Source organism: Meleagris gallopavo, chromosome 8 (genome assembly GCF_000146605.3).
Source record: "Meleagris gallopavo isolate NT-WF06-2002-E0010 breed Aviagen turkey brand Nicholas breeding stock chromosome 8, Turkey_5.1, whole genome shotgun sequence".
Taxonomy (NCBI): domain Eukaryota; kingdom Metazoa; phylum Chordata; class Aves; order Galliformes; family Phasianidae; genus Meleagris; species Meleagris gallopavo.
In genome coordinates this window covers 9,330,311-9,344,591 of record NC_015018.2, presented here as the reverse complement: position 1 = coordinate 9,344,591, position 14,281 = coordinate 9,330,311, and the positions used below count along the sequence as shown (strand labels likewise).

At 43.3% G+C, this 14,281-nt stretch overlaps 1 long non-coding RNA gene across 3 annotated transcripts; it reads left to right on the top strand.

Annotated features, from left to right (window-relative positions):
• The first annotated feature begins 66 nt into the window (after positions 1–66).
• On the top strand, positions 67–6,777 carry LOC104911920. 3 transcript variants are annotated; one of them, XR_794275.3, is made up of 4 exons: positions 67–1,513; positions 1,635–1,694; positions 3,248–3,337; positions 5,384–6,777. It is a non-coding gene; the product is annotated as an uncharacterized LOC104911920 (long non-coding RNA). The 3 variants fall into 3 exon arrangements; XR_794274.3 differs by having other exon boundaries at positions 68–1,513; positions 3,245–3,337; XR_794276.3 differs by lacking the exon at positions 1,635–1,694 and having other exon boundaries at positions 80–1,513; positions 3,245–3,337.
• The last annotated feature ends 7,504 nt before the right edge of the window (positions 6,778–14,281 follow it).

The window sequence follows — 14,281 nt, the reverse complement described above, 5'->3', positions numbered from 1 at the left end:
TTTCCCGATTAAAGATTTCTGGGGGAAAAAATGGAGGAGTTCCCTACCCATCTCAGATCTGAGTGCTACTGATTTGCTCGAGGCAGATAGAAAAAGCAAGTCATTTGCAATCTTGACTTCTGAACGCGGTTTAGTCCTTTAGATGAGAGAGCCCAGATTTGTCCACAGTCTCACAAACACAGCCCAAAATGCTTCCTTCCTATGGGCTGCACTTATGGGTGGGAAAACACTGATGTTAGTGCAGCCTACACCTGTTGAGAAGGGTAGTTGGTGCACGTGGTAGTTTCTCATAGGCAGGCCAGCAAGTAAGGATTGCTAATGTTATAAAGATAGATGAACAAAATAATGGTGTCTCGTTGATGTGTGCCCCAGTTTCCCCAGCACCAAAATGCGTAATCATATTAATTTCAGCTGTGTACTTCTCACTCTGATCCAAGCATGGAAAACAGTACGTGTGAACTGGATGTTACAGAGAGAGCAATTTTCTTTCTCAGTTTTCTAGTTTCAGAAAAAAATCCTACATTATATTTGTTTCATACAAACTAAGCACAGATGATGGATATTTCTGAAACTTCAAAGGCTGTGCTTACTTCAGCACCCACATTTGGAAACATATTTTTTGAGGTAAAATTGTCAGTATTTCTCTGGAGCATAGGCTGCCAGCTAGCCTTATATTCCGAAGTCACTTCATTTATTTATAACTTCAGAAACAATTCATGTTGTAGTATTTGGTCCTAGCACAGCCATTAGAGTATTTATTTATACTGGTCCCGTAAATTGTGGTTGCTACAAGAACTGGTGAATGGAGTGCTGTCAATTTCAGTACACTGTGCAGCAGGCTGCTGGCACTCCTCAGCAGGTTGGCGCTGACACTGTGCCAGCAAAGGCCTCACATAAGTTACCTTTCACTGTTTTCCATTTTGTAAATACTGAGCGGTCTTGTCTTCTGTGTACATGTTTAAGACCCAGCATTTAGCAAGCTATAGGCAGAGTTGTCATTAAAATTCCAATTTTTCTCCTTCCTTACTTGGAGTTGGAACATGTTTCTGTGTGTAATGAGCATTAAGAAGCTGTGAAAAGCTTCCTGCTAATGGATGTATGTTCAGAGATTTTATTGTCCTGACTTTGTGCCATCTCACAGGACTCAGGCTAACAGACTATTTGTTACCCAGAGCTTCATGTAATGAATTAGCTGATCATAGAAATGTGCCAGGTGTTCCCTACATGTTTTAATGACAAGTTCTGTGGAATAAATGCACAGGTACTGGCATGTTAAGTTACAACGGCTTTCACGTTATCTGTGTGACGTAAAGCAATCTGTTGCATAAAGATGAAGCTAACGCGTGCTTGCTGCTTGGATTGGTGTGGAAATATGTGTGGGTTTGGCAGAATATAGGTTATATTGCTAATCTTATAACACGTTCTTTAGGGTGAGGAAGCAAAAAACATTCCTGGTGAATCTGTAACAGAGGAGCAGTTTACCGATGAAGAAGGCAACGTCATCACAAGAAAAGTAATCATGAATTACATCACTGCTCTGTCTTTGTATTCAAGTAACTTCTTTTAATATACTTTTCCCCTTTAGAATCTAGGAAAAAAAAAAATCGATACTTTTCATGTATTGCTTCCTACAGATCACCCGGAAGGTAGTAAGGCGTGTTGTTATCCCACATGAGAGGAAAGCTGGTGAAATGGTAATGGAATGGGGGCTGCCAGGAAATTACAGTAAATGTAGAGGGTTGTGTTGGCTGCTAGAAAGTGCTGCTAAGGGGCTGGAAGTTTGCATTTAACAAGAAGCCTTGGCAAAGTGCAGCGCTTGCAGTTATTGACAAGTTGTGCAATGGGGGCTAGGGGCAGGGATTTCTCTTCATTTTGTTTCCTGGTAGGGGATGTTTCAGCGAGGCCTCACAGAGTTCTGCTCTGTGCAAAATGCCTTCCACACAAAAGCATTACGGTCTGTTTATGTGAAATAGGCAGTGTGTTTAAAACAGCTTTAGGGCCTTTTGTGTTTCATCAAAATGAGCAGTGTCCGTGAGTAAAGCTAAGCCCTTGTTGGAGTTGTACCTTACACCCATAAGTGTGCAGTGTTGGTTTTTCACCAGCCCAAAGGAGTAAGCTTGGTCCCTACCAGCCTCTCACTCACTTGTGCAATAACCCCTCGATAGACAGTGGAGTCACATGAACGTACCTATGTAATAGTACCCTGTATAAGCAAATATCAGGACAGGGCTCCGTCCCTTGCAGTTAAAATTGGAAGCCCTCTGCAGAGGAGGGCGTTGCTCCAGTTAAATTGCCAGTGGGTTAGTGGAATTTCTGAGTGAAGACAGAATTGGGGACTCAGAAACATAACAAACATGAAAAATACTCTTATTCTTCTAATAATGAAGACTAAAAAACCAGGCAGGGAGCACAGAAATAGAAGAGAGTTGAAAAAAATATATATCTCCATCCTCTCTTTCTCTGTCCTTTATCAGGGAAAGTATTGGTTCTGCCCAGCAAAGGAGAATTATGCTGCACCAGATTAGAGCACTCAGAAACTACAAATAGTTACAGATAAATCAATGCAGACCAGCCAAGGGGTAAATTCTGCCGATAGCCACACATAAACAGATACATTCTCTGATGTGAATGAGGCTTGTGATTACTGGAGTATTTATTTTTAGATGATTATTGAGCTATTTTTAATGAGCACGGATGAACTTCATTTTGGTGTTTGCTCTTTAAAAGACATCAAAAACTTGCACTGCTTGTCACTACCATTGGTTTTACTTCTGCTCTGCTTTTGGGGATGGTTTTTGCTGCTTTCATCCTATTTCCTTTATTCCATTACTAACCTGCTCACATTAAAGCACAGACATTTTGAAACATCACAACAGTACTCTGAGAAATGCCCACTGACCCTGGCCCAGGACACTGACTGGAGACTGATTTTTTCCCTGATGATGGTGGCAAATCCAGCTGCAGCTGATGGCAGGGGCTCAGCCCAGGTGCTCCAGCCCAGGTGCTCATTCCCAAATTGTAGACCTGTGTTATCTACTTGAAGATGATATTTCAGGCCTGTGCTTTTGCAGCTCAGCAGAGTGGATAAACATACTGTGTGTATCTTTGAAATGAAGCATTAATGTGATTTAACTGCTTTTTACTTATCCTGTTACAGCAAAATGTGGAGGCTGGTTTGTAAGTAGGTTTATAATTGTGAGCGCTCTCCACAGGCTGTGTTAATGTTTATACTTTTCCTTTAAAGCAGGGCGAAGCTTACAAGGTTAAAACAAAGAAAGAAGTCAGACACGTGGAGAAGAAAAGTTACTCATGAAAGCTGAAAGCCAACCACTGACCGGTCAGTTTTATCACTTTTTTTTCCCTTGTGAAGCCTTTTGCACTGCACCACAAGGATCTAGCACTTGAGCACAGAGTAAAGGCTTGCTTTTTGCTTCCTGGCATTGCTTTCAAGCTGCAAAGCTGAGGAGATGACCTTCTGTCCTGTAAGGAGAATGTGACCTTGAGTTCACATACAGAAACTGAGCTTTATCTGTTGGAACATAAGCAAAGCAAAACTGCGCCATGTGTAAGAATTTGTAGTTTCACAAAGAGTAGTTTATAATCCACAGTATTTTCTACTCCTAAAGGTGGCCTTAGACACCAGCAGTTAGAGAGCTGCGTACAAGTAGATGTTCTGGAAGGGAAAGACTTCTTCCACAGCTGAACCTGTGGTCTAGAGGCAGTTATGCACGTCAATGACCTTGTGAAAGCCAGTGAATTGTCTAGGTATTTTCCAACAAAGAATCCTTACCAGATGTGTCTTGTAGATTTTATTGATGCAACCTAAATGATTGTAACAAAAAAGCAGCTGACAGTAGAAGGGCTTCCCAAAGTGAAAACTAATGCCACAGGCTGACACTGTTGCAACAGAGTGCAGGAGCCCGTGAAGCCAGAAGCTGCTTTGTTTATAGCTGTAATCACACTTCATGTGTGTTTACTGTGTTTGTCTTTTTTCCACTCAGAATTTTTCTTAGCTTTGGTGGCTTTTAGGAAGTGGGCAGAGGAGTTTAAGAAGTGGAAGTTTGTGTTATCATTTTCATAAAGGATTGACTGCAGGGTTAATGAACGGAATAAACAAGACCTGTTGAACATACTAAATGGTGTGGATGTAAAGAACAGAAGCAGAGTCTCCTGAGCCATTGTCCCTTCCATCCATTGTAATATGTCCTCCTAAAGCCACATGACCGTACCGGATTTCTGAGTGTGTGCTGAGTGCCATTTGTGACTGCAGTGACTCAGTGTGTGGGATCTTGGTGAGGGCTTTATGGGATAGCACCAAGCAGAGGTGCTTTAAGTAATCATTTACTAAAGCCCAGCCAAGTGTCTATTGAAGAAGTTCCATCTGAATGTGGAAGTGGATGCATTTTCACAGAACAGGCATTCTGATAGTCCAAAAGACTTTGTCACAAAAGACAAAAAGTCTTCTCTGCGGATCAGATATCCTGCTTTTTATTCTAAATGGTTTTTTTTTGGGGGGGAGGAAAAATCACGTATTTTGCTGCAAAAAATGGCTTTGTCACCATTGCAAATAAACTCACTGCAAAATGCAAGTTTAAAGGAAAAGCCACAGCATTTTGCATGAAGCTCTGCAGAAGTGCAGGACAGGTTTCCACCAAGCACTGTGTGAGCTACTCTGGCTACTGCATTGTGCATTTAGCTACGGCATAGATTTATGTCAGCCATAGGTGTGGGCAAGGACACGCTGTTTTAGCATAGCAGAGTGCAGGTGCTCCCAGAGGATGCACATGGACCTGTGACCTGATTAGTAAACAAGACTGTGCCACTCACATGAGCCAGGTGGGAGATGTGCGTGGCAGCTCTTCTTCCTCATTTTGTCTTCTGTGAAGCCTCATGAGGGCTTGCCTCTGCGTTCCTGGCTCTTACAGTCACATTCCCCAAGAGACAGAGAGGTGGATGTGCAAGGAGTGCAGGTTTTAGACCAGTATGAGCGGTTGCAAATAAGAAACAGAAGTGTGTTGTGAAGGAAGCCACTGTGTCATTCTGGAGACAATGCTTCATCATATCTTCCATCATAGCAAGCATAAATTTCTTGTAATCATTACTGAAGAGCTGTTACTTAAGGGGCGATGAAATGCAGTGTCTTGCAAACATATTTGTAAATCAGCTCATGAGCAATGTGGATGTGGATGTCTGTAGATGATGCATTTTCCCTTCGTGCGAGGAGCTCAACTAATTTCATTACGTACCTAGAATCTGTATGATTTAGCCCATTACAGGATCCCATAATGCCAATTAAAACTATTATGTTTAGTCAGGGAAAGGCATGAAATTGATTCTAACGAGGTATTCTGAAATGACTCTGTGCTCTCTTTCCTTTGCATAGGACCGTGTGCTTTTACTGCCAGTATTCCGGAGGGACAGTCACAGAAGAAAAATCAACAGGAATTAAACATTCACCTATAAAAGTGTGCGTGTGTTTGCTGCTTCCACACATTAACCGCATGGTTTTTATGCAAAAGCAAAATCAAAACAAAGAAACAAAAAATTAATTTAGCATGAGCCAATTTACAGAGCATGGAAATTCACTTTCATTCACAGGATTGGAGAGTGCGCAGTTAACAATGCAGTGTATATACAAGATGTCATGCTGTTAACAGCTTATTTCAAGCAGTTTGATGTCATCACAAAAGAAATAAATTCCTGTGGCTAGAGGGGATGTATGAAGATGAAATGGTTAAACCATGGAAAGACACTAAAATTACTAAAATCCACAACAGCTCGCCTTATTTTTCTCGGACCCAAACTGTCAGGGTATAAAACACTAGTTGTTTCTTTTTTAAACATCGATAGTTTTGCTGTAAATAAATAACACTGTATAAATTCTAACAAAATAGAATAAATGTTGATAAGGCACTGCCTTTTCGATCACAAACAGAATACTGGAAATGCATTGAGCAGGCTAGGTGTCTCAAACAGTTACACCTACAGGGATATTCTGGGTGTATCTTCACAGATTCTTGTATATTAGCAATTATAATGTTTGTATATGCAAAAACGCTAGCTTGATTTTAAAAAAATCTTTAAAATCTGCTGCAAATTTAAATGATTCCCAAAATGAGGAATTCTGTAGTTCTGTGAAAATTTTTCTTCAGAGTACTAATATTTTGATGCATGTGTTTCACCTTATTTTGATTAAATCTTTTCCAGTTTTGCAAACACTATACTGCAACATGAAAAATAAGATTTTATCTGTAAACACAAAGCCCTTCATCTAATATTTGTTGCTGTTGCCAATTTTTCAATGAAATGACCTAAAAACCATAACATATACAGTAGTTGCATTATGGGGAGGGGGGTGCTATCTGTTCTCGCTTTATAACGGGGGTAATGCTTGCAGCTTTAGAAGTGGGTTGGTGCTCCAGCGGGCACAAGTTTGGGATATTTTTAAATGAACTGAAGAGAAATTATTAGCTAATAGACTGGCAGCACGCTGTAAAATTATTACTGTATTGTGTACTGGCTATAAGATGTAGAATCTTTCAGTAAGCCAATCATCTGTAATCATCCTAGCAGTGTAATATTAGGTTGTTAAGGCTGCTGTGTTTTAAAGGGCATTTTTATTTGGGTTTTGGTGAAATACTTTAATTTGTTGATTATATTCATATGGAAACAGCATTCATTGATAATAGCTCTAATTACATATGTATGAAAACAACAAACACTGGATGATCTAGTTGATTATTTAAGCATAAAATAAATTGTGTTAAAACTCTTGGATAATGTGTATTTGGCAGTGTTATTGTACCCCATAGAAGTGTCTTCAGAATGTTAGCTGTTAATCATCCCTGGCGTTTCGCTTCTTTTCCACTGTTTCTTTGTATGATTCACCTCCTCCTCTTCCTAGCATGACAGGCCGTCAGTCGGCAGGCTGTCCTACAGTGCGTGGAGCAGGAGTAAAACCCAGCAGCCAGCACATCCTCAGTAAAATCAAGGAGCCCCCACCTCTGGGGCACAGGAGACCTCAGACCTGGGGGAAGAACCAGTGCAGCAGGTTATGCACAGCCTCTTCTCCAACACATGTTAAATCTGGACCTTCTTTAATTTATTTCACCCTACTGAGAACACCAGGAAAATCATTACCGAAAGTAGTTTTGTTCCCAGTGTGTGTCAGTCAGACCAATAACCAACCCACTGCAGATGGTGGAAATGGAGCGTACATCTCTTGTATATTGCATGCACTTCCAGTCTGTTATAGGTGGTGGACCTTTACATATAGAAACAAAGTTTTCTAAGTAGCTTCAGTACACACTCGCTGCTGGAATGCGTCTTCTGCTTGAGCACAATAAATACTTTTTATTGCTGAAGGTTTGGTTTTACCTGACTTTGAAGGTAATACAAAGATGTATTTTACTCTATGTTGGCACTGGAGGAAGCACCATTGCTGCAGAGGGGGCACAGTCTGCTCATTAGAGCTGTGTTGTACTGAAAGCTCAGGAGCCAGTCCTCACCTGGAATCAATAAGCAAAGCCTCTGTGGTGAAAAGCACTACAGAGCATTACTTGGCTTTGGCGGAGCATAGCAGGTTTGTCAGTGCTTCTGAGTTATTAGGGCTGTGAGCTTTTGTAGCAGAGGCAGTAAATGAAGAGTTTCTTCATAATTTCAGCAGTTAATCTGTGTTGCCATGCACACTCCTAGCTCAGGAGACTGCCGGTACAATGCTGGCAGCTTTAAGACAAGAGCAAGTCTTCAGGGAAAATGCCTTTTAAGTCAATGAAGAACAAAAACATCTGGTTGAAGGTCACAGTCCAACAGTGTCTGTACTCCCAGAGACCTCTCTGTCCAGCTGCCTCCATCCCAGTTGTAAGTATCCGTGCCGTTTGGATGAGAATGAATGTTTTGAGTGAGTGGTGTGTATGTTTACTATTATATCACTCTGCAGTTGGAAACCAAGGCTACAGTGGCCAGCAGCAGGAATGCATGAGCAACAGTGTCGAAGAGCCTCACTCATCTCTAGCAGCATCCAGAGCACAGGACTTTGATTGGATTCATCTCTGTCCTCTTCCTGGTCGCTTCTCAGTGCTGATGCAAGGAAAAAAGCTGGCACTGTAATTCTGGTAGGCAGAAGGTCTCCTTAGACAGAAAAGCAGTGTTGCCTGTGCAGGGTAGCAGAGGTGTGCAGGTTAATCTCCTGCTGGCAGTGCAGGCTGCCTCTTGTGCTGCTTGCTGCCTCCTCAGCCCAGCCCGTGAAGCTTTGATTCAGAGGAGGCAGGGAAAGTTGGAACTCTGCAGCTGTATTCCCAGAGTTGTGAATTTCCCAGTAAATGTTGCACAAATGGAATTTTGTAGATGTTGATTTGTTTGTGCTGAATGTATTGACTTCAACAGTAGCTCAGGAAAAAACGAGGTTGAAGCATAAAAACATTTTAAAAGAAATACTGCCAGTACTAGCATCAAGTGCAGGCAGCAGAGTGAGGGCTTTGCATCTAATACGTGCTTTTGTCATTTTTTCAATTTTTTCTCCAGTGAGAACATTCTCCTTAGAACCTAAGCTGTAAGTCACGAGGCTTTTACTGCATCTATAAAAATAAAGCAATTGCTAAATACAGTGGTCTTTTCAGCCTCTGCTGTTTGTTTTAGCACTACCTAATAATAATGCTGCATAATTTTCTCCAGCACTTTTTCCACTTTGGAAAGAATATCAATTACATTTTATTTGAGGCTGGTAATAGTTTTAATGTCAGAAATCTTAAGAGCTCCTGTAGTGCAGAGATGACATTAGTGGGATAAATGGCAGTAGCTTGCAGGATTGCAGCACCCTGCTAATTAATGCTAATTTCCTGGGGGATTGTTTAGCACAGGCTTTTGTCTGTAGCATGCACGGTGCAGGCAATCATGCTGTGCTCTACTGGGGGGCTGCTGCTCTCCCCCAAGCCCTGACATACAGTTGGTCACTTGGGGCAGCCCAGAGGAGCCAGGGCTGGGCACCAGCCTCCTGCCCAGCTGTGTTCTTTCAGCTGGGGGTAAGGGACTCCATGTCTGGGGTTGGAGTTTTTAACAACATCTATAAGAGCAGACCCTTACGTGGGGTCCCACAAAGCCTGTGCCCATGTAAGGTAGGTGCCTGGCCAGTGGTAGCCTCTGTGCTGCTCCAGCTCCAGGTGATGTGACCCACTCCTTGGGAAACTGTGGAGCAGGCTGGGGCACTGGGCATAGAGATGTGGGAAGAGGTAAAATGAGGCTGGGCTGGGTGCAGCAGAGCAAACAGGGCCTATGTGTTCAGGATAGATCCCATCCTACAGGGAGAGCAGGGAGGAAAATGCTCTCACTTGGCTGAGAGAGCAGCGATTTTCCGACTGAAATGCAGACCCAAGGGGAGGGAGGCGGGAGATGGAAAACTTTGACCCTGCATGCTACAAAGTGCTTTCCATAAAAAATAATCCATTACCACAAGAGAAAAAGGTTAGTGAAGGACAGAAAAATGAGCTGCTCGAGAGAAATCTTACGTACGTGCCATGTTTTCATGACTGCTGATGCTAAAAACAGTGCACTGCTTGTGCATGGCTCTATTATTTGACCCTAAATCCTGGAGGAAAGCAAAGATTTATAATGAAAGTTTTATTAGTACTTTTCCCATCACGCTAATTATTGAGAGCCATTTGGTCAATAAAACAGCAACGCACAGCAATCCACTGTTCACCAATTTCCTTGGAAAGCCTCCAGAAGCTGGGTATTGCTATGGCAAGGCCAGAACAAAAGAACAAACCTATTCCAAATTTTGAAAAAAATTCCCTGGGAAAATAAGAATAGGAAAGAAAAGCCCAAGAGCTGAAGGTGCACTATCTGCTGGATTGCTGCCGCATGGAAAATTTCCATAATCCCATATTCTGTTCTGAAGAGAGGCTACTTTTCTAATACAAGTTTCTGATTAAGTAATTGTTGGTCTGAAAAAGAAAGTGCCACATCATTATTTTAGTTTGAACTACTTCTTAGGAGACATCCTGCATTAATAAACAACTTAATTCACAGCATCAGTGAATTTGTTTTCTTTTTTACACATATTTTTCAAATCTAGGTTTCTCCCCTTCAACAACCCTTGGAGGTGGTAAAGTCCCTACATATACAATCAGCATTCTCTTGAATATTTGCTTGTATAGAAGTCACAATTCTTTTTGACCCTGCTTCAGTTTATTTTCCATTACCTGCATTTTAATGCAACAGTGACTTTCCTTTCTTTTTCCCCTCTCAATTTCAGTCGGATACTCCTGAGTACCACAAAGAATTGTTCTTAGGTTAATTAGTGGCTCTTTTCACTCTGTAACTGCTGAACATTTTAATAAAATTGCATTGTTACAGAAGTTGTTCCAGCTGATTAATGGACCTCTGGAATTATATTTCAGTTTGTATGAAATCTCTGAACATACCTCTTCCTCATGCCAGCAATATATTTGATTCAAATATTTCTACTGTTGATACGAGTTTATGAAACACCGATTCTAATTGCCCATTATCTCCTGTACTGACAGTTTCTCTTAATAAATCCCTGCCTTTTTATTGCTGCTTCTTGCTGTGATATCTGCTCTGGTACTATTACAGTGCCAGTGACATTTTAAGATTCTTTACTTGCTCCCCTTGCCCCCTAGAGTTTTGCATTTATTTCTCATACAATATTACTGCCGCTCTTTGCCTGCTTCAGTGAAACACTGAGCTGCATCTCTGCAGCTCCCTCGGGTTTGCTGCTGGGCAGCAGAAGGCATCTCCGCCTCTGTGGGGCAAGGCAAACTGTCCTGTGCCCTGTGGTGGGGACGGGTTGGTGGCTTTGGTGCCGTGGGAGCCCCCACCCCCTGGGAGGGCAGGGGAGAGCAGGGCCCACCAGCCTGTGCCCAGCCTTGCAGCTGGAAGCCCTCCCATGCGGGTTTACCAACTCTGCTTATACCACATATTTGTACCTTTTAATTGCTTTGGTTAATGTTTTACTGATGTGCAAAGCATGTGATTTCTTCTTGATGCTAACTAGGCTAATGTTTTCTCTCGCCTTTTAATCTATTAATTTGGAGTAGTTGGGTAATTGTAATTAAATATATGGGGTCTGTCTTGCAAATCACTAAAATGCTTTTATGAAAAGAAGGATGCTGCCTCAGATCTAAACATCAAGGGCCCTTGAATGTTACTCCCACTCTCCCACTGACTCATTGTTTGTCACTGGGCAAGTACATTAGCTCACTGCCTCCATTTCTTGCCTTCCAGGGCTATTGTGAGAATTAATTAGATAATGTTTCAGCACAGCTTTGAACTGGAGAGTGCTACAAAAGTGCCAAGTTATAATTTATTATTATTAAAACAGTCGTGCTGGCTGGGGAGCGAGCCCTCTGATGCAATGCCCGCAGAGTGCGGATGGTGAGGAGGCTGGACTTTACCAGGAGAAACTCTCCTGTCACCCGAGATCACCTCATCTATGCACCTGCAGTTCTGTAGCAATTCCAGCCTATTTTTTGATATTTTCTGTTGAAAGCAATATCGACAGCTGTCTGATGTACTCCTGTGGGCACAGTCCCTGGCTGAGCTGACCAGTCCCAGTGGCTGCACTGGGGATGTTGAGTGCACCGCCCAGTTCCTCTTCCAGGCTCCCTGTGCTGCCTGAGAAAACAGAGGCCCCTGCCCAATAAGTCCTCTGAAAAATGATACACCTTCTTGTGATTAAGAAACCAAAAATAAGATGACCTACACTTGTATTCCCAGGCAGACGGGAAAGAATAATTACTTTACAGAGTTGAAATTCCTTCCTATATTATAGCCGTAGAAAGAATAAAATTTGATATTTGCTGTGGCATAGAACAAAAAGGCAGTGTAGTTAGAGATAATGAAATCCTTACTTGCCATTAATGGAAAAATTACTGTTGTTAAAAGACCCCTTCATAAATAATTAAGAAACCAATTATAGAGTCCTGGTGACTCATTTATCCGGGAGCAGTATGGACCACGCTATTCCAAATAACGAACAGCGTGTACGCTCCATTACATTTCCCTACAACTCATTCCTTATTCACCTACTCCTCAAACTACTACTAATAATAAAGAACGAATGCACATAGTAATCAGAATATACATCATCTAAAATGAGAGATGTGCATTAATGTATCTTAATTTAAAATGACTTTGCCTAAGCAGAGAAGCCTGAATTAACATGCCATTTAGTCCCTGTGCTGTAAATGGGAGAAGGACTTTGCAGACATGCACAGCCAGGGCTGGGCTGGGCCACGTGGGGTTCATCCACCCCGTGTGCTGTGTTGCCCATCACAGCAGCATGCTGCACCATGGCAGCTGCAAGGCATGTTTTGCTCTCAGCAAAACACGTTGTGAGGGGAAAGTTCTTCACAGAGAGAGTGGTGAGGTGCTGGCACAGGCTGCCCAGAGAGGCTGTGGATGTCCCATCCCTGGAAGTGCTCAAGACCAGGTTGGATGGGGCCCCGGGCAACCTGCTCTAGTACCAGATCTGGAGGTTGGTGGCCCTGCCTGTGGCAGTGGGGTTGGAGTTTGATGATCCTTGAGGTCCCTTTCAACCCTGGCCATTCTATGATTCTATGAGGCATGGCAGCTCCCTGCTGCTGGCTGCCCTGGAGCCACCCGGGTGCACCACGCCTTTGTCCCCACAGAGCTTCTGCTCATTGCCGCACAGGGTGTGTGTGTCCCAGCTGAAGATGCTGCTCCTGGGACACGGCTTTGCACTCGTGCTGGGCTGGGTCAGGCAAAGAAAACCTGCTGCACACTCGAGCAATAGATACAAACTGGGAGCTGGCTCAGAAAGTCGAGTCCAAAGTGTGAGAGATGAGATGCAGAAGCTGCTCCCAGCTCAGCGCAGCCATGCCACTTCCCTTTTTCGTCCCCGCCTGCGCTGGCACTGCTCTTCACAAGCAGGCCTGCAGGAACCCCGCTGCGTTATGCCTTCTCGCCCGCGGGAATAACCACCAAACTGGCTGTGGTTAGATTTCCTGCCTGATTTAGATGTTTGTGCTATTAAAGTTGCCCAGGCAAGCTGTGGCATGCTCTGCAATCCAGACTCCAGTTATCAGATTACAAACTGATCTTCATCTCAAATTGTTTTACAGCATCCAGTAGTGAAATACTGAAGCTGAGGTCTATTCCAGTAACAGCATACAGCTTTGTGCATGTCAGAAAATGATCCTGAATGTAAATCAACTTTTCCAGTAAGGAATTTTCCTCCTCTTTCTCTAGTCTCTGGGAGTTATCTGATCTGGCTGGGGAAAATGCTTATAACTCTGGCAAACAATCAGGCAGGAGGTTGATGAGATTAAGGTGTTTTTTTTTCCTCTTTCTGAAGAGTTTTCAATGCAGCCCCTGCTGGAGTGCACTCCAGCGTGAAATGCTCGCTGCCGAGCCACACGGGCCTCCCAAAGAGCTCCTTGAAGAAAGCAGAGAGATGAAGCAGCCCGCGAAGCCATGACCTAATACTCAAGATGCGGAGCGTGAGAATGAGATGCAGAGCATTTTGGTGTCATCATCATGATGAAGTTTAGCTGAAGTCATCGAGGCGCATCAGTGTGAACCAGACGTGCACGGAAGGCAGTCCGCAGCAGCCCCACACTGAATAAAGTGGAAGGAATGTCTTTAGATCTGTTTCCAGGGTGATGCTATTTCCAGGGAGCGTGCTTGCCTCTGTGACTTGCCCGCTGGTTTTCCAGGAGCCATGTCCAAGGGAGCAACGCTTTCCTCTCCCACTCCCAGACCGGAATGAATACTGATGACAAATCAGTTCTGGAGGCACTGTGCTGAGGAAAGTCAGCATTCTCTGGGATTTATCATCAATCGTTCAGTAGCATCTGAAGGAACTCTTCCTACGTTTTGCCTCCCTGTACAATGAAAAGTGAGACCCCCGAGGAACTCTCCTTGTGTTAAGTATATTATATATATATATGTGTTTCTTTATAAAACAGGGGTTCCGTTGTTTGAACCACACGTAAATGAGGCTCCAGCACCGATCTGGTGTAAATGAAACTTGGGCAGCAGCTGCGTGTCAGCACCCGGAGCACAGAGCCGCTCTGAGCGCTCGGCGTTTCTCTGCCACGTACTCAGCCATGAAACCCAAACTCTGCGTACGAGCTGGTAGACACGATTATTTTAATATTTATTTTAATATTTAAACAACGCGCTCCATTTAAAAGCCTTTCCACGGGGGAACGTTTCAGTCGGTACCGAAGCGGGCGTCTTCCGTCAGAAAGGACGCTTCCACCCGACGCCGCCGGCCTCCGCACAGCACGCGGCTCCG